General features: G+C 37.9%; 1 protein-coding gene across 6 annotated transcripts in view; it reads left to right on the top strand.

Moving 5' to 3' along the window:
* LOC124171836 (serine/arginine repetitive matrix protein 1-like) overlaps nucleotides 1-20,484 on the top strand; it is a 219,521-nt gene that overhangs the window by 44,745 nt on the left and 154,292 nt on the right. The gene's annotated exons all lie outside the window — the stretch shown is intronic.

The following is a 20,484-nucleotide window of genomic DNA, read 5'->3' as shown; positions in this document are numbered from 1 at the left end:
TTGGAACGTGAAGATGCTTTGCTGGAACATGCGAAGCATTGCCTGCTCCGATGCTCATATGCTTTGAAGACTGGGTGCTGCTGCTAAGCGCCAAACGACGTTTCTTTTTTTTTTTGAAGTTATCGAACGAATTTCGCTTATGCCACCTATATGTACGGCTTCTTGATTTTTGCGGATGCAAATTTGTGTTTGATCTCATTATCGCTCGCAGTTTTATATTTATGTGTTGATACGGTCGGAAAACCATCCAGAATCGTTGAATAAATTGAAAATAGCATCAAATATACTATATATCGTTTAAAAACGCCATAAATAAGAAGTCGCACGAATATTTATTCGTTAAAATCAAGGAGCTCTACAGATGTGAGAAGCTGTTATAAAATCGCTAAAAATATAAAAATTGTCGTGAACAGTGGTACGAAAATTTGTTTTAATTAAACTTTACGAATATATAGGACACCGTTGCATAGTGCATGCAGATCCTCCATTTGTATTTTCAACCCTGGCTCTATCATTGCACGATACCAGCATCCGGAGTGGACGTGATAGGCATTCAAATTGTCCACTCGTTCCGGATTATGTCAGTGAAGCTTATTGCTGGTGGCAGATGGGTAAGGCTTTTCTCTTCCGTACCCTGGGGAACTGGGTGTGGCTGAAATGGAGGCACACCGATCCAAATTTACCGCATACACAAACGGTCGTGTCGGGACCGTCGAAAGGCAAACTGGGAAACGGACCAAATAAAACTAACGGCGCTGTTAATGCCACTGTTGATGTGATATGAATAGGCATCATGCGTCATGAATCTTATTATCTCTTCCGTAGGGTGAAATATGATTTATAGTCTGTTTTTTTTCGAAAAAACCGAACCCCAGCACTTTTTTGACTTTCCAAATCGTAATTTTATGCAAGTTTCTTAACACACTATCTATTCCTGAATGAATGAATTCACTAACTTATTTGTTATTCATTCATGAGTTTGTTCAGGAGCCACGAGTTTGTTGCACTTCAGAGTTTGTACCTATTTTTATGCAAGTCATTCGAACTTTATTCACGCAAGAAAAGATTGAAAAATCTGAAATTATGAATACCGCGGAGGTTATATTTAAAAAAATATTTTGCTGCTACACGCAAACTGATAAAAATAAGTTTTCTGCTTCTACCAAAAGCACTAAGATGTGTGTTATGCATGCTGTATGCATTATGCATACGGGAAATAAATAGGTTTCTCATAGAATCATGCGTATGCCAAGAGTGTGTGCACTCAACCACGAAAATGGTCAAAATGTGACGTAACGTGACTGCACGCCAGAGCAGTTTATTTTATCGTAATCGACCTTTCGTGACTCACTCCTACTTATTTCAGCGCTCTTGAAGTCATTTTTTGCCAGAGTTCATCGTCCTATTGACTGAGATATTCTCTAATGACCAACATAAAAACCGGGTCAAGAGATTGCAGAATTATGCTAGCTAATGACGAGATATTGATCGTGATGGAAACGGAGTATAGTACCATCCAACTGCCGACCGCTTCCATTGGTCATTTTCATTACATTTATCTTATACCATGAATACGACGCTGCAGTGGTCGTAAAATTCACCTTTTTTGTCATAAAAAACGCAGAGAGAAGCCAAGTATGATAAAATGCATTTTTATTTATTAGCCTATTTGGTTTAAGTCAATGGATGGTTGAAATATTTTTTCGAACATTTTCGGTAAATTGATAGCGAAAGCGGTGTTAGGTAAAAGATTTTCTGAGTTATTCTAAGTAACAGCTAAGCTGAACCGTAGCTACTAAATGTAATTTTCTTGCGGAAAGTTTCGTTTTATCTTTTTGATTTTGCGTCTTTTTAGTTGCTCTTATCCTGAAAAAAGACTATTTCTCGAGTGTACATGCATTTTTTAAATGAGGAAATATCTGCGTAGAGAGAATATATATAGGTTATAGAATGAACGAAGTATGAAATTTCTCGTACATATAGCACACATTTTCATGAAACCATCAACATTAGGGTAGCGAAGCCTAAAGTTCTGTAGTCTAAAGTCTAACGTGTATATCATCTGGAAGATTCTATTCCAAGATTACATGAAGAATTGAAAGAAAAGATCTTCGTATATGATTTTATATTATTCTATTTTTTATTAAAGCTTACTTTAGCGGGACGATTGCAGCATCCGTTGAAATTACGTAATAGATTAATATAAGCCCGTTGACGACAGAAAATGAAATCAAACTTAGTAATGAAATTTTTTCAATCATGATTATTATTCTCGAAATTCAAGACAATTGGCCTGCTGAAGAATTTCCGTTTAGAGAGAAATTTGTTTAACATATTTCCCAAGCATTTTTGGTGGATAAGATTGTAATCAGGGAGACCAGAATTATGAGGGACGCCTTTGTTGCTTCTGTGAAAGTTGGTGCTGGCACTCCTAGAAGCTATATTATGATTGAAATTTGGTGACGATATTTATCTTCAGTGGAAAGGCATGTTCAGATTAATGTAGCGTCATTGATTTTGACAGGTGAAAGGCATTTTTGTCCTAACCAGTTGAATTCGCACTTCAAACTACCTTACGTAGAAAAGTAAGAGTATTTCCGTCTCTTAACTCTAAGGTTGGTTAACCAGAAATATCCGTAGGAAATGAGAGATTTTTGGCTACTGGATTAATTATCGACCGTCTTCTATGCAACCGGTTGACAAATGGAAGTATGCATGCGTAATGATATTATACTCGTTAATGAATAAAAATTATTAGCATGGATTAATACCATCGCTTCTTCTGGAAGACCAATTTTTTAATAGCTATCGTTTTTAATCTGATATCGCGAGGAATATATTTCGTCAATGCTTCCTTTTGAAACGGGGGAACATGAATTTAAAATCTTTTAGCAGTAGACTTTTCTCGTATTACGCATCCCGTTTCTCTTGGCTACGAGGCGAACAAGGTGATTGGCGTTTATGGCTACTCCCTCTTATTATTTCATCGCGGTATTCCTAATTTATAAGCACAAAAGCATAATATATGTGACGGAAAAATTTCGGTATATAAGCCTCATATAAAAATGTCAGTAGTTCTGAAATTAATGCAAAATATGTTATGTAATATAAATGTATAATGCTAGACTGGGATGCACCCATAAAAATCGACGATTTTAAATTCAAAGGACTACTTTATCGTCGATTTTAAGAGATTTCGCCTAGGATAACTAATACTGTTAGAATATTTTCTTGCTAAACGTTTGGCTATTGTTGATGACATCAAATGATGTCATAAAACAATGTAAAGTTACTGTGAATGTAAACAATTCATAGGTTATATTTTTTAAATAGCTTATGCTTTTTCGAGCTTCATGGGCGGGCTCTGGCGCCATTTTCATGAAAATTGAGTGATTCGACTTGAATTTAAGAATTTACTTACCTCTAGCTGAAAAGGTAGAAGAGTGAGGTGCCTTTTATTTTCATTGCAATTATTACGTTACGGCGAACTTTATACCAGCTTTTTATCAATCAAAAATGTATGTAAGTACTAATGTTAATCGGCGTTTTTCATAAGCATCGCGGAACATCGTTTTAATAGCCTGGGTGAAAATTCAGATCCAGAAAATTAGATTTCAGGATATACTGCACGAAAGACAATTTTTTACCGTCCATCAGTGAGGCTTGCGTTTAGAAGGGCATATTTGTGGATTTCTGTGGAAATGAAATATCTATCATTTCACCGACCTGATGTGAAACAGGAATACGTAACATCCGATAGATGAAAATTCCCCGAACTAGTGCTCGAACCCATGTGTGTCAGGTGATCCAGCCGGGACTCGGACTAAACGGCAACGTGGCAATTAGAAGGGTATATTTTGTCATCTCCGTGAGTAATGAGATATCTATCATTTCACCGACCTTTAACAGGATTACGTGACATCTGATGGGTGAAAATTCTCCAAACTGGCTCTCGAACCCCAACGTATCAGGTGATCCAGCTGGTATTCGGACTAAACGGCAACGTGGCCTCTTCATTTGCGGCATTAGATTCGCCCGTCTACTGCGGACATGGCGAAGCCCTGCCGCGCGCTTTCCCTCCGATCAATAGCAGCGCACCGCCGCCCTTGGCGCTCCGGTCGCCACTGACCTGGGCCACGGCGGGCGGGGGGTCGTTCACCCCTCCACTCCGCCTGTGGCACATCCATGTGGCGGCCAATTGACGCCGAGTGGCCTGCTCCACATACACGGGGCCACTTGAGCCTCATTGCCGCTCTCTCTGCTCACAATGAACGACCACAGGAGAGCTGACGATCCGAGTTATAGTGGACGTGGTTGAATGGGAAGCGAAGCTCATCTTGGAGTGTGGAAGATGTTGCCCGTGATTGATAGCTTCGATTTCAAAACGGAAGGGTTTTCTTTGATCCCTCCCCGAGGATACATCACGTTTGATCCAATTGACCTGGTTATTTCACGGAATTGCATTAATAACTGGGCATTTTTGTCCATTTATTTTTATAACTTTTTAGTGCTTCTCATCGTTTTCCTACCGTGTTTTTGGAATCGTTTCTTGGTTTATAGGAAAAATGACATTTGCAACCTGCGACGTCTTTTTTTTTTAGCAAGACACGAGGTCCCAGTTTTCAACAAATTGGTAGTCTCTCCTCATGCATTTAGTGTTCATTATTTAGGCTCTTCTTAGTTTCCTTCAACTTCAGCGGGAGGTACCGAAGTCTAATTTCCTTATCCTAACTTTCCTACCTGATTTGAAACATAGTTTTATATTTTGTACCGAGGCTTTTCTTCAAGGGGCCATTTTGTGACACAAATAAACGAAGTGAATTTTAATGGTAGACAATAAGCTTCACCAACGCGATCGCATAAAGCTTTTCCCTACAAGGTAGCATTAAAAAAAATAAACACACTGTGTTGAGCACACTATCCACGAATCGGCCGTACCGACCTCTTAGGCCGTGAATTCAATTCTGTGATCTGAAAAAGTTTGCCAATCCAAAGTTCGCAGCTTCGAGTCCCACCTGAATAGGTTTTTATGTGGGCATGGATGTTTCTGACCGTCTTTAGGATTCATCGCTTCCCCTCTACCGGTAGTTTATCGTCACTTATTCCATACCTAAAACTTACGCTGTCTTCTCGATGTTTTCACGTCGTATAGAGAACACCTTGTGTGTATATAAAGTATGAAAATGTTACCCCTGTATGTTCTCGGAGGTAAAATTTTTATGCTCGAAATAAATGTTAATGTTAACAAGGGTAGTTTGTATTATATGTTGTTTGAAAATTTTAAGACTACGGCGTAAGAATTGAGTTAGAAAGTAGTCACGAAATAAATCGAGCAGTCAAGAGGGTGTGACGTTCCCTCAATGGTTTCAAATGTCTGACTTGAAATACTTGACTTGTCTGCCTTCGTGAGTATTTAAATAAAACCAAATCAATAAAACTCAGCTCAGTCATGGCGCAATGTAAGGAAACGGCCCCTTTCCCGTAGTAGCTGCTTTGACATGCTAGATGGCACGATGGGGTCGTAATACGGCATGCGTTTCAGCTAATTTAATAAATGATATTCAGCTACTCTAAAAATAGACTAATTGGGCGTGTTAAAGCGGGTGTATCTATCTATCAACGATGGCAATCACAAAAACTCATGCTCTGGATGGGAAAAACAAAACAAGGAGGGAATTCAAGCCGCGACCTTCGGTTTGAAGGACGAGAAGTTTACCGAGGCTTAGTGATCAAAGTTTCTGAAGAAGGCTAAGATAATCCGCTTAATCTCTGGAGCATGTTGTGTCAAGTGTAGCATTCGCTGTCTACCATTCATGCGTTACGTGGTCTCATTTAGTGGAAGGTTGGTCATGCGTGACCACTGGAACAAAAACTCTTATCTTATGATTGGAATGTTCTTCAACCTTGGCCCTACCGCCGTCTCACAAGGCCGCTCATGCTTAGCAAGAACACTTTCTCTCATATTATTTCCGCCCTATCCTTTAACCTTCACAAGTTCTTCGGAAGACGATACAAATGGTAATATTTGCAAAGGGAATAAAAAAACGTATAGGAAACATCCCATGAATTGTCTCATGGCTGTTGTCACAGACAGGTAAAAGTTAGAGGAGTACTCTAGTAAGAGAGATCTGTTGTATCTATCATTATTTCTGGAGACGGAAGACTATATTAGGATTAATTTAAGATGTATCCTTATTTTTTTAAAACATATTGGAAAACCTTAATTTGAAATAAAATTTTATGCAAGGTATAGGAATTTGACTACAGTTTTCACTCTTTTAGTGCTTCAACCTAAAGGTTGGTTTGAATAGGTAAAGTTAAAATTTACTGAAGGCTAAGCTGCTGGCGAGTGACATTTACACTTTCAGTTATTGGAAGCCAGTTTCTTTCTCTGGGTCATTCTTACATGGGGTACCCAGATACTCCAGCCGGGATGTGAACCCGAAGCCATTGGCTAGTATTCAAACTCTCTAACCACAAGGCCACAACTCACTAGTTCAACATAGTCCTAAATGGCGCCTATCTACACTGTAGACACCACTGAGAGCATTGCTTGCAACTGAATTTCGATCATCGGAGCTCCAGGACTGAGTTGCATCCGGCGTACAGAGTTAATATCCCATTATTCACCAGTACACCAATATAGTCAATCCCGTATCACCAATCTTCGAAAGAACCTTACAGCACTGTCCGGCACAGTAAGGTTCAGCACAAACGATGTTCGCGAAAACTTGCATGGAAATAGAGTCGGCATAGAAACGGAATTCCGTGCACAATTGGACAATCTAACGCGTGTGGAGTATGGAGCTAATATGTAGCCGACTCTATCACGGAAGGGGCGATGCCTAAAATCTTCTGAGGTGGAAAACTGGAGCGCTATCAAGTTCACTGGGGTCAGATGATGAATTTTGTTGTTCATTCCGAATAAAGTTGGTTGCGAAAATAATTCAGATACTCCTTCCGATGTTACCCTACTATTTGCGACAACTGGTTCTAAAGAAACAAGACTTCCCGTCCTAAAACGGTCTGCTGGGAAATAATGTAAGCTTTCTATGGTATCGTAGATTTCACCGTCACCCTGCGTGTAGCATGCGATAGCACTTTCTGAAGAGAATTCTCCGAACCTCCCATATGCCTCATCTCAGATGCTATTGGTGGGTGGCTCGGCCGCTGAGTTATGAGCCGCAGCACTGGCGGAAGAGACGCCCAGCTGCCACAATTATGCGGTGACGTGTCCCGAGAACCCGGCTCTGCTCGGGCGTGGCGACGCCGACGGCTTGCGGTGCGTGACTGACAGCGGCCACACTAAACGTGCATCGAACGAGCTTGTCACGGATATTGGACTGGAACGCTCCTCGCGGCGGTCACTCAAAGTGTAGCTCGGGCTGATTTCGTTCAAAGATTTACCTCCCGTTGGGATCACCCAACTTAACCTTAATCACACACGATATAATTGCTGTCTCCTCATGATTTTCCTTTCATGGGCCAATGCAGAAATCACATATTTGTCAAAATCATTGGTCATAGTGTTTTCTGGATGTTTTTAATTATTATAAATTATTTTTTCATCAGTGCAAGTTTTTAATAACAATTTTTTCTATTAGATGCAAAGGCCATTCCGCTAAAATCTAACGATTGTTTTAAAAAGAATGTATCACAGATTGACTTAATACTCAGATATTTAAGGAGTATCAAATATTGCTAGAGCTTAATCTGTTGGGGTCGTAGGAAAGATATTTTTACCTCTTGAAATCATGGGTCCTAGCTTACGAAAATTGCAAATCGCCACAAATAAGATGCTCATATATCTGTAGCAAAGGAGTCTTCTCCCGGAAGAAGAGAACTGGAATATTGCGAATACTTGCCCATTATAGTATCAATCTTGGCCAATTACAGTTTGTGATTATGAAATAGTTGACTTCTACCTTTGTTTTCACGAGAAAAGAGATTTTAGTGGATATTACGAGAGAAATTTAGCCCCACGTTTTAATACTGATTCATTTTCATCCGAAAAGGATCTCAGTTCCTCTACAGACATAACGTATAGTTATTTAAATAACAGTAAAATTTTCGACTTTGTCCAACGTTGTCCGACTTCCCTGTTCAAATGCGTCTTTCGAATATCCTGCGCTATTATGGGCTCAGCCATTAGATGACCTGGGGTCAGGTGACATACCATTCTGATTGTTTGGTTTAGAAGCAAACCAGATCTGCATAGAACCTTCTTTTGGAAATCATAAAAATGAATAATTTACATCTGGTTGGATGACTTTTGAGTTGCTCGTCAAGTGCTAGTGTCCGTCGATAGAGAGGAATGATAAGATCCCAAAAACTTTATGCAATTTTATCTTTTTAGGCGTTAGTAATAGAAGGAAAGATGTAGGTGTAAATGCATCTGTTGGACCATTAGCATTAGATTTCAATCACTGTGGAGACGCATGGTTTGTCTCTGCTCAATCGTAATTATTTCTCTCACACTCGCGTTAAAAATAATTGCTGTGGCGATTTCTCTGGCTATGCTCCAAATCTCCTTTGTCTCTGCGAAGTAAGTTAGTGGTTACTTAGGGGAAACGCGGTGAAAAATCGAGGAGCTGGGGGAGCTCAGAGTTTTATAATTATTATGAAATTTGCCAATGATACAAATTATCCGTCCATAATGGGTTCTTTAAGCCCATTTGCACAATAACCTCATTCTCACATTCGTAAATACCTTTGATCTGGGCGCGAGATAAATTAACCTTTGTTCTTCCGCCTCTGAGGCCGTAGGTTTAGATATTCTTACAGACTCTGAGAGAAGTGTAAAAAAATCGAAATGCTGTCTTAATAGGAGAAAATATAAACTTTCTAGGGATTTAAATTATCTACATTACAATCGACTTGTACTGTAAAATTTACGAACTGTTTGATTTTTTAGATATTTATTTTAATCATTGTGAAAGTAATTTCTATAAAATCGTTTCCGGCTTAATTTTGTGGAATAATGATATATACATGATTAAAGCGCAAATGGTAATGTCCACACTATTTTATTTTTCATTTTATTTATTAATTATTAAAATAGTGTGGATATTACCATTTGTGCTTTAATCATGAAAGTAATTTCTTCCATTGGACGAGTAATCTTGGGGCAACGTTTTTCTTTAAAATGTGAAAGAATGAGGCGAATATCTCTGCGTAATCTTTGAAAGTATTTTCTAATTATTATGCCCTCTCCAAAAGAGGAAGCTGTTTCACCTGCTAGAATCCCAGCGAGATTGGGTACATAATTTACCTCGTTTGTGCACTGAATTTACCTTAATCTCGAGGATTCCCACTTCAGCTCTTGCGCGCAGTTATTTGCATCCCTGCGGTATACCTTCGAGGGTAATGTGCATAAAATAGAGTGCAACTTCGTGGAGAATTTCAACTAAAGCGTAGGGGTAAATCTCATCCAGGTGCCACGTTTTCCATGAAAAAGTGTAGCTTTTCCTGGAAATTTGCGTCGCTTGGGAGAAAAAGCATATCCGGATTCGAGGTTTTTCACTGTATATACAACTAGCAGGCCACCCGGCGACGCTCGAGAAAGATGGTTAGATGATTTACCCAGCCCTCTCCCCCAAACGCATCCCACGGTTGACTCAAAATTGAAATAAGATGGTGAGCGGAAGACGTTCAACAGCAAAAAAAAATCGAAAAAGCGATTTCCGTGTACCGCGAACGGGATCAGCTTATGCCCCACTCCACGACCGTGATCGTTTTGTGTGTCTGTACGTGAGTAGACGAAAATCATCGAGAGAGAGCGTGCCCCAGCAAAAATGTTTGCACCGAGTGCATTAACCCCTTTACTGCTAGCCCATTTCAGGTGGGATGTACGAAGACTGCCAAGGCTATTTTCCGGAATTAGCAACATTTCAGATTTAAAATTTTTTCAGCTACTTGATTTTATTTAATACGTCTAGATTTTTTCCCAATTCTTACGATATATTGAGATCTTATAAACATAGATAGATTATGGGGGTTTACATAAATTACAGCCGTCGAAAAGGCCACAATCACGAAAACAAGTGAAATAATTCGGGCCGATAAATCGGCCCCTGGCAGTTTTCACTCAACCATCGAGGGCCGATATATCGGCCCGGAGGAAGTAAAAGGGTTAATAGTCAAGTTTAGAATCCTTTGAGTTTTATTTTCCCTTTGAGCCTGTCAAGAGGTGTGCCTACCCGGCAGGATGTCGAACCGCAGAAGTTGTATGACGTGACGTAACAATGAGGATGAGATGCATCTATGTACTAACTTTGGTTGTAATCCGTGCAGTCGTTTGGAAATGCATAGCGGACAGACAAACGGATATCCTTTTTTATATATGTAGATAGATTATGCCGGGTGTTTCAAAATGAATGGCGGGGTTTTAACACTTTCTAATATTTATTGCAGTAAAATTACAGCTTTAAATCGTGTATCAAATTAAAGATGAACTAAAATATTTGTATTAAATCCTACTAATGTTCGATGTTACCACCATTCGTTACACGGCACACGTCAAGACAGTCTGCGAGTTCTTCTTAAACGTTGATTAGTATCTCTCGAGTATTTAAAACACTTATTTTATTTTAAACGCTTTCTAATGGATGCACATGCACATGTTGCCAACAAACAAAGCTATTTGTGGTGCTCTACCATTTGACGCATCATTTACAGCTGTATATTAAGTGTAATAAGTATTATAAAGCGTTAAAATCTGGCTATTCATTTGAAACATCCGCTATTTGTGAATTCCCCTTACTTAAGGTAATGTGATGTTCGTTCAATGGAGGTGATGAAAAGGCACCGGCATTTCAGTGAAGTCATTGGATTTTCACCCTAGTGTTATCGTAAAGTTTTACGGCGTGATACTCATCATAGTAGGCATTAACGTAGACTTGTACTTGTGGCTCACCTTCACAGTGAATGTGAACGTATTTTCAGCAGTTAAGGGAAATGTATAGCTTATACTGATGTCAGAGAAAATTTTTTGGAGTTCATAATGAGCGTCATTTTTCGATGGATGAATTAGGGAATGAATTGCAATTCTAATAACTGGTATGTAGAAATGGGGAGTGGAGCATCTTACTTACTTTAAAGGCGTGACCAATGCTGTGCTTACTGTGGACGATTCCTTCATCTTCTCTATCTCTAGTATACTTTTATGAAATCCAGCTATTTTTATCAATTTAAAAGTTTCGTTGGTTTTTTTAATATAATTATTTATTTAATTATTGCGCACAATGGATTCCTCAACTTTTCATTAAAGAATCCTTTTCTCTAGCATCCCGGCTTTTATCAGTCGTCAAATATTTGTTACAACATGATAGCTCTTACTCACGACTATGGTCTTATCAATATCTTCACTCGAGCTACAGGAAATGGTTCAAGTTTAAAGTAATGCTTTCAGTATGGCTGTTAACCCTCCTTAGAATATTATACCTACATTAAAGTTCTATTAGAATAAAAATATACAGCTTTCTCATGACGTATCGACTGTAGTTAAAATGATCACTTACATGTTCTAGGTAGGCAGGCGAATTGAGGAGTTTAAGTAGATTATAAACAGTATTAGAATTAAAAATTGCATATTATTGATAAAATGCTAACTTATTCTGTATTTTACCCCAATAGGGGGAGAAAAGTAAGAGGAAATGCTTCGACGCTTTCCCTTCGATTATAATATTTTAATTTTGTTTTATCCCTCGAGATTTTTCTCTCTCTTCGGCATTGTTACCTCAACATCAATATATTATTAGTGCTATCCTTAAAAGGAGCACAGAAATTGAACTTTCCCATTTTATTCTATATTTTACTAATTAGATTGATTCCTATGAACTAAAATAACTGTGATTTTTATCAGTGTCCAGGTTTGCGCATTGCGGTAAAAGCATGCACCCAGAGGATCTCACACTGTCATATGCCTAAAACCATTTTTGGTGATACACATTTTCTTTTGTTAGTGAGACAGTATTCTGGTTTTATGTAGGATTTTATTTCTTTTTCTTTTTACCAGTTAAGGTTGAACATTGCAAAGCTAGTTTGGATATGGAACAATTAATCCTGTTGATCATTTCACCTCATCTTTGAGAAAGCACTGTTTTCTATTTGGTTTTATGATATTTAATTATTTTTTAAACAGTTATTCATTGTTTGAATTGCATTAACTTCTTATCATTATAGTTTTTCTTTTTGGTTGGCTTATCTTTAAAATAAAGTTGTCTTTCGATTTCTGTAATGGAGAATGGCAACTTTTTTATATTTTGGAGTGCAATGTACTTATGCTTTCTTTGGAAAATTCCGAAGAAAGGTTCACTTTATTTTTTTGCTCTGTCAGTTGAAAGTTTGCCTGAGTTTTCCGTTTGAAGTAGAGAGAAAGAACTCGTTAGAGGAGCAAGAAGTCGTTCGCCGACGCGACCACTCCTTCAAACATCGATGTAACAAGGCACGCCTTCAAAATCAATGATTTCCGGGAAGAAGTGATGAATGCAAATGAATTCACGCTGAAGTACTACTCATATTCATAGGCATTCTGCCAAATGAATGGCACAATAAAGTACGTTGCTCGTGATTTCCAAAGCGTCGAAAGGTTTTCTTTTGAGCAGTCTGCGTGTTGGTATCTGATTTTTCCTTTCAAAACCCTTTTCAAGTCTCTCTTTGTGCTGTTTCTCTTTATGCGAGCAATCATATTTTTTACTACTCTTCTTTTAGCAGCTCCAATTATTCCGACATCACTCTGTTAAACAAGACGTTGTTCCTTTATTCAATCCTCTGCCGAATTATCATCCCTGTTCTGTTTTAGTGCAAAATTATTCTTTCTTTCTACTCCACAATTAACGGCTGTCTTTTGATAATCAAGTTTTATTTATGTTGCAGCCCATGGAATGCAACTGGTAAAGAGTATGTAATTAATAATAATAATGCAATTTACCAAGAATCATTTTAATTTCTTCAAATGTTTTACCCTCGTCCCGTCGCTACGTTTTTACATGATGGACTGCAATACGCCTTTACTGGTTGCGGACATGTCTCTGAAGGATTCCTAAATATATTCCCCTCGGTTGTTGTAAACGACCAAAGTCATCTCCATGAGCATCAGTAAAACTCACTCTGTTCTTTTATCGAGTTAGTTCACTGAATACTTGGCACACGGCCTGGTGATGTCTTAGTCGATACAGAACATCGTCGACTAGAAGCTATCTTTCACATTGGGTTGGCGAAACGATAAGAAATTGATGTACTCGAAGGAATCCATTCCTATTCTTACTTAAGCTTATTCATTCATCAAACTATGAATTATTACAGAAATTTCAGGTTACGCTAAGAATAAATTATATTTTTGTCATATTTATTTCGGTATGTACCCTCCATATTTTTAGAGTATCAATGAATTAAAGTCATGATTAACATCAAAAACCTCGTGCATTTTTATTAGCTTATCCTCAAAATTCTTGCATTAATATAAAATATCTGAAGGTAAAATAAAATTAATGCTAAAAACAAGAAATAATGAACTTAAGATCAGTTGGGAACAATTATTTATTCTTGATAGTGGACACTTGAATTAAAAAATGAAGAAAAGCAAATTTATAAAGAGCAGTTTCTTGGGTTAAATTCGCAGTTATTTATGAATATTTTATCCGGATTTTAACATAAATGTGCCATCATCTGAGACCCAGATAAATCTTTATGGACGACGAAACAATTTTTTTGATCTTAAAATTTTGTATTATACAATTGCGCACAAAAATAATAGCCATCTTAGCAACTCTCTTTACACAAAACTTTTATGTAAATTTTACAATTTAACAAATAAGGTAAATTATGCAATTCCATTACATAAAAATGATAAATTATAGATGTTAACAACATAAGCCTCCTGAGCCACATGGCTCGTCAGGAAGTGCTTGCTTAAACAGATATAGTTTAGCAGAGGGAAACGCATTAGCATAGCACATAGCAATAACATATATAAGGTACTCAAGTTTTACAATCTATTAAAATTTCATTAGGTTATACTCGATTTTCTAGTGGGAGCTTCTTACATTTTCTTTTTAGTTCCGACATTTTCGTTGTTTGGTGCATTATCATTTATGTAATTGAGTAATTTTGATATGGTTACTTGTTTCAGTATGAATATCGTAAAATTCCACTAAATTAAGTCTGAGGTGAAAGAGAGACAATAATCCGCGAGAACTCATTTCTGCATCCATTTGAAATTATTTTCCCCCGATATCCCTTCGATTGGAGACCCTGATATACGGCGTTGTACATTTTAGGTTGAAAAATTGTAATCCGGGATTGATAAAGTATTGGGTCACAGCGACTCTCATCATTCCTTCGCCGCCCTGCACTCCACGCGGAGCCGTCTTGCATGCGCGCCTGTGTGTCGCCGGGGTGCAGCATCTCCGCACCCCGGGCGCCGCACCCCTCGCCCGCTCCCTCCCCAAGTACTCGGCACCCCTATCACGGCTCCCTGTCTTCGCGACGCTCAGCACTGTGGTCGGGTGCATTGAGGGCGGGTCCTCGCTCACATGTGCCGGAGTCGGTTTCGGCGGTGGAGGGGTAACGCCCTCCCTTGACAACCTGGAGGCCGAGGTTTGAATCCCACCTCGATGCGATTTTTAGAGTCTAACTTGTGAAATGTAAACAAGTACTGAATAAGTTTTCTTGGATATTAAACGATTACTTATACCACTGCTTATTTACATAATGCGACCCGGGTTCCGATGAATTGTCATCATCTTCAGGCTTAAATTATGATCTGGTTATCTTATAATTGTTACCTAGTTACCTAACGGAGGAAGGGATGAATTTTAAAACATACGCCAGAATAGGAGAAAAGGATGGGTAAAGATATTCGTTTATCAGTGTACTCTCCTTATTCTCAATAATGTTTAAAATTTCCAACTGCTCTCTAGAGTACAATTCACGGCGGCTGTTGAATAATTTTAAAATATTCATCTTAAAATCGCTCCAATGGCAGTTGTACATTAAATGTTTAGCAAAATTTCTTTTATCATCTTTGCTATTTTTGTAAGCACCTAAATGCTCTTTCTTCCTGACTTCGAAGCTTCTTCCTATCTGCCCCACGTAGACACCAATGCAAGCGCTGCATTTCAATGAATACACTCCACATCTATCCAATTGGTCTATTTGATCCTTGCATTTAACAATCAGTCTGCTCACAGTGGCATTAGGTTTAAAAGCCATCCGGAATTTGTCTCTAGGTAAAAGATGAGCCATTTTCATAGTAAGTGCATCGAGGTACGTCACTGTGCACCACTGCTTCTTTTTATTCTCGTCCGCCGAAAACATTTGGTCGATAGCCAATCTTCTATGTTTTTAAAAAATCAATTCGTCTATTAAACTTTGGGAATAACCGTTAAGAAAGAAATTGAAGCAAATTGCTTCAGACAAAACTTATAATGGAATACCACAAAGTTAATAATGAGTTAGTGATTTTAAAGTACCGAAATATTTTAAATTTCTCTGGATGCATAGATTCGCCTTTGATTATTTATTAATCAGTATTTACCACATGCTCAACACATTCGTCTGAAATCCGACTATGATTTCAATCGTTTCCCATCCCTTAATTGTCATTGTGTAATTGTCATCATTATTATTTTCGTAATAATCAATTAAAGTTTGAATTTTTGACGCATGAATAGAGTTATAGTAAATAGAGGAGATACTATGATTGAATTTACTGAAAAAAATATTAACATATTATTAGCGTAATAAATATTGTAAACAATGTCATTCTTATCATCATGACAATTCTTTATGCTATCAGGGTCTTAGCTAATAGTAACCCTTATCATAGAATTTATGAATTGGAGAGAGCTAATGACAGGAGCATTAGGTAGTACAATGTGTGGAGAGTATTAGGAACAGACAATAAACATGAACGCGTGAATGAATCGTGGGAAAGGGGGCAAGCCAACCACTTCAATCTATCCTTAAGCGTTAGTTTACAGTAAAAAAATAGTTGTAATAGGCATCGCGGAAGTTTACTGTGAGGCTGATTCGGATGCGGGTGTCGAGTCATCGCACCCTCCGGTTCATTCTTCTCCTGCATTCCGCAAACTCCGTCCCACCGCTTACGGTCTCATTATTGCACTCTCATCTGCTCTCCCATCGCTCCTGACGCGTAATCCCCATCTGTCTGCATTTTTCCCCTCCCTCTCCTCTTCTCCCCCACCCTTCACTTTTGGCTCACTTCCAAACTCCGTCGTCATATCCCGACTGCATCTAGTTCCGGTTTTGCGAGTGTAAAGACCTTTTTTCTTCGAATAAGCGGTTTGGTTCGGTGGATATGTTTCCAACTTCTCTCTCTCTCTCTGGGGTCCTCTGTTTGCATTCGAGGCGTTGTAGGGTTCTCTAAATGAAAACCTATTCCCCAAAGCTATGTGGGTTGATAGAACGGTGCAGAATATCGAGTGTCAGGGGATATGTTTAAATTGTTATCTCTCGCATTGATCGGCCTAAGGTAGACTCCAGATCTCTATAATGAAAGCTATCAGGTATATTTCCGGACTCGATTATGAGAAATTATAAGCAAGTCTTTTAATTGGTGAATTTAATCCCAATCCTTCATTATACTTCACATTCGCATGCTAATGAGGGGTAGACTAAGTAGGTAATTTAGTGTTTGGAATATAATGTTTTATCTAGCTGTTCTTAAAATATGTCACTGAAAGTTTTTAGCATTCACGATTCTCAATGGATAAAATTTACTAAATTTTTCATTGAAATCATTATGCTACATCTATACTTATTTTCCTTATTAATTCTTGGGAATTAGAGTTAAGAAAGTCGATAGTTCGAGGCGTTACTTTATGGAATTTATTAATATCGAATGAAAATTAAACTATATTTTTCAACATAAAATATTTATTAGATCACTACCATGGTTTCGACGCTCTGAGTCATGCACGCCTGAGGATGACACTGAGCGTCGAAACCATGGTAGTGATCTAATAAACATTTTATGTGGAAAAAAAGTTTAATTTTCATTCAATTAGAGTAAAGATTCAAGAGTTATTGGTAACGTAGCAGCAGATCAAATTGACGGACTCGAACTAGTTCATTCTTGCCTATGGTAATTCTTATTTTCTGGCAATATGCCTGATTATATTTACTTAAAAAATAACACTGAAATATTAAATCGTGCATTCAGGTTGTAATGATGCCCAATGGCTCGAAAATACTTGGTCATTTATCTTCACATTTAAAATTTCCGTGTAATTGCAAATGCTATGATGTGGAAGATACTCGACCCCCGGCTTATGCTTTAGTAGTGTAGTACTGCTCGGAATTAAACTGTAAATGGATACCTGGGGAGGGATAACTTTGCTGGGATACCTTTTAAACGAATTAGGCTGGGAGCCGCTAGAGACTCGGAGGCTACGCCCTAGGGTTTGCTTGAGTAATTGAGATTAGATATCTTTAAGAGCGACACGGAGAACATTCTATTTGAACCCCATAATATTTCTAGGCCCGACAGAAACGATAAATGAAGAGATATATTTTTCCTAACGGATAGGCATGGTAATTCGATTTTCCCTCGAGCAGTGAAAGACTTAAATAAATGCTGGACGAAATTTCGTTGAAAGAGAATTTTTTTATTGAACGGCTGGTTTCCTTACAGCCCCTGCCACACGCCTATTGAGAGGGCTTGCGAGGTTGTACGTAGATGTACATAAGAAACGGAAATCGTCAACAGCAGGCTAAATTCACCGAGTCATAGATAATGCCGTTAAAGGAAGCGAGGTCATTGGGCACGTATGACTTTGGTCTCAGACAGCGACTGATATTCAATCTTAATTAAATTTTCAATTTTAAATGTGCAAGAATTTTAGACATTTTTCTCGGGTTGTCAATCGACTAAATTGTTACCGGGAAAGCCTCAAATATTTTTATAAGAATTTATTTACGTAAAGCTATGGCATTAAATATACCCTTTATGAGTGAAAATTGCTCTCAAAAATAAAATATACTCTGAATTTTATCACTTGCTTGAAGAAAACGGTTCAAGTGCTAGTGTAGTGCACGTGTAAGTAAGTAAGTAAGTAAGTGCAAGTGATAAGTGTATCATAAGGTAAACGAGTACCTAAACAGCATGACCATAGAGCGGGGTTAAGTGTAATGTGCAGGGTTATATCTTCAGTTACAATGAAAGGAAAGTTAGAGACAATTAAAGCGAAACTAGCAATGATGGGTGGACTTTGCATCCCGATGACCATGGTATAGAAAAGAGCGGATAACCATGTTTCATTATTATTTACCATGCCTATGATTGTCAAGGAAGCTTCTTGAATCAAATTAAATAGATACTTACATGCCAAAAGAACGCTTTTCACGTAATGGCAAAAATGGGTACATATTAGGGTAAAATGTTTTTTCTGCTAACGAAGAAATTTATTTTATGGAATAAAATTCACGACACTGAAATGTATCGAATAGAGATTAAGTTCAAATATATATTTTAAGCACAGTGTAATTTTTTCGTCGGATGAATATTGAAGAACTTAATGCGACAGAATAGCTTCCGCAAATTTAGTTAGTAACCTTCTTATCAAGTTTTAGCTATCGATATTCTAACTACTATGTTTAATTCATTGTATCTAAATCATCGTTATTTTCATTCATTTTTCCATTTTATCAACAGTGCCCTGCCAAACATGTTCGTTTATTCTGGTAGGCATATTTTTCCAAGTTCCGATCAAAACGTTGCAGTCCTTGAATGCCCAATAGCAAGCGCACAATGCATTTACCGCTATTATGCGGGGGTTTTTATATCTCTCGCAGCCATCGGGCGTATCTTTCCCTGGCCATTCAGCACTGCAGTGGAAATGATGCATCCTTTTACCTAAACTACGTTGCAGTGCAGTCGCTCCAACTCATCTCGGTGCATTATTTTGATTTTTCGTTTTTCACTCATATTTCTTATCCATTCACTGGTTTTTCATGGAGTTGACGTAAGCGCTGTTCTTTTAGGGTGAATTCAAGGATACAGGGAAACGAATCAATAATTGTCGCAACTTTTTCTTGAGGACTTATGTGATTAACGCTATTATTAGTACTAAATCATTTTAATGCTGAAATATTACATAATATTGTTTGGAAATGAATAAAATGCGGACACTGGTTATATGACGGCATTAAAAATGCGGAAAAAGGGTGATTTTGTCATTATTCATGTTTTGTTGTTCCTCTGCGATGGTTGAAAAAAGGAATGGTGACATGTCACATCAAAATTGTTAAATTTATGGGCCAGTATCCTTAAAATAGATGCAATGATAATGTCGATAGTTGATAACATAGTGCTTCTGTGGATCTTTCAGTCTTACCAGTTGTTTACTCGGTCCTGTCGTCTTATTACGTTCCGGGATATCTTTTATACCAAAGCAACTCCTCAGATTCTCATTTTAGCTGAATTTACGTCGATCCCTTAAGTTCTCATCTTAAAAATCGTCATCTTTGACCATCAGATTCATCGTAATTCAGGGCGTGGCCTCTCCAAATGAATTGATTCTTTCCATTAGGCTGGCCTCCGATTTCTCCTATTTTTTAAAATTTCTTGTAAAATGTTTATTAAACATGATTGCTGAATACGCCGTCTTTGAATAGGATTTTGACTAGTAAAATGAAACAGGGATTAAATTGCTCTATCAGAGTATTGAAAGTGTTTAAGTACACTAATTTTAGTTATGAGCGTGCCTTTTATCCACGCCCACCATCACATGTTTGTCATTCACTCTTCTGATTACTCGTCTGATGGGAAATTTAGTTAATTACTGATTTACGCCTAGATGGTAATGGATAATTCATGCGTTGCTCCATTCTACTTCTGCATTTGTTTCTAGCACTTCAGAAGTAATTTTTTACTGTTTCTACTTTTTTCAAAAGTTGTCCATGCTTCCAATTTTTGAATCATACCCTGATATCATCTTAAAAGCTTATGTATTATGGTATGCAACGAGTCCCAGCTATTTGATTGCAAGCCAAATTTTACAATAAGAAACATTTTCCTGATCCCTAACAATTTTGTTTTCCGTTTAACGCATTCTACCACGTGTAAACTAGCTTCGATTTTGGCATTTCATGATTATGCTAGTTGTAAAGCTTTTCAAATGAGCATGTGAGGGGAAGAGTTTCGTGGAATTTGGCAAAATTAGTCGGCGTTAAATGGTATAGAATATCTATGCAGACTTTCTTTTGGCAAAATACACCATCATTTATCATCATCATCACACGCTGAACAGCAAGTGACCCAATCAAGTGTGACGGGATAAGGTTAAGCAGGGAATTTGATGAAATCGGTGGTTTCTATCAGGGCTATTAAATCTTAGAGTTCTGAGGCTAATGGGTCATAAGCCTCAGAGCAGCATAACATATGATCAGAGGATGGTATCAATAAAGAATTGCAAGGAAATTGGAAGTAAACCATCTGTCAGTATTACGAACGGAGGATTA

This window comes from Ischnura elegans, chromosome X, assembly GCF_921293095.1.
Source record: "Ischnura elegans chromosome X, ioIscEleg1.1, whole genome shotgun sequence".
NCBI classification, from domain to species: domain Eukaryota; kingdom Metazoa; phylum Arthropoda; class Insecta; order Odonata; family Coenagrionidae; genus Ischnura; species Ischnura elegans.
Note: the sequence above shows the minus strand (reverse complement) of the source record. Positions and strands in the feature narration are given on the sequence as shown.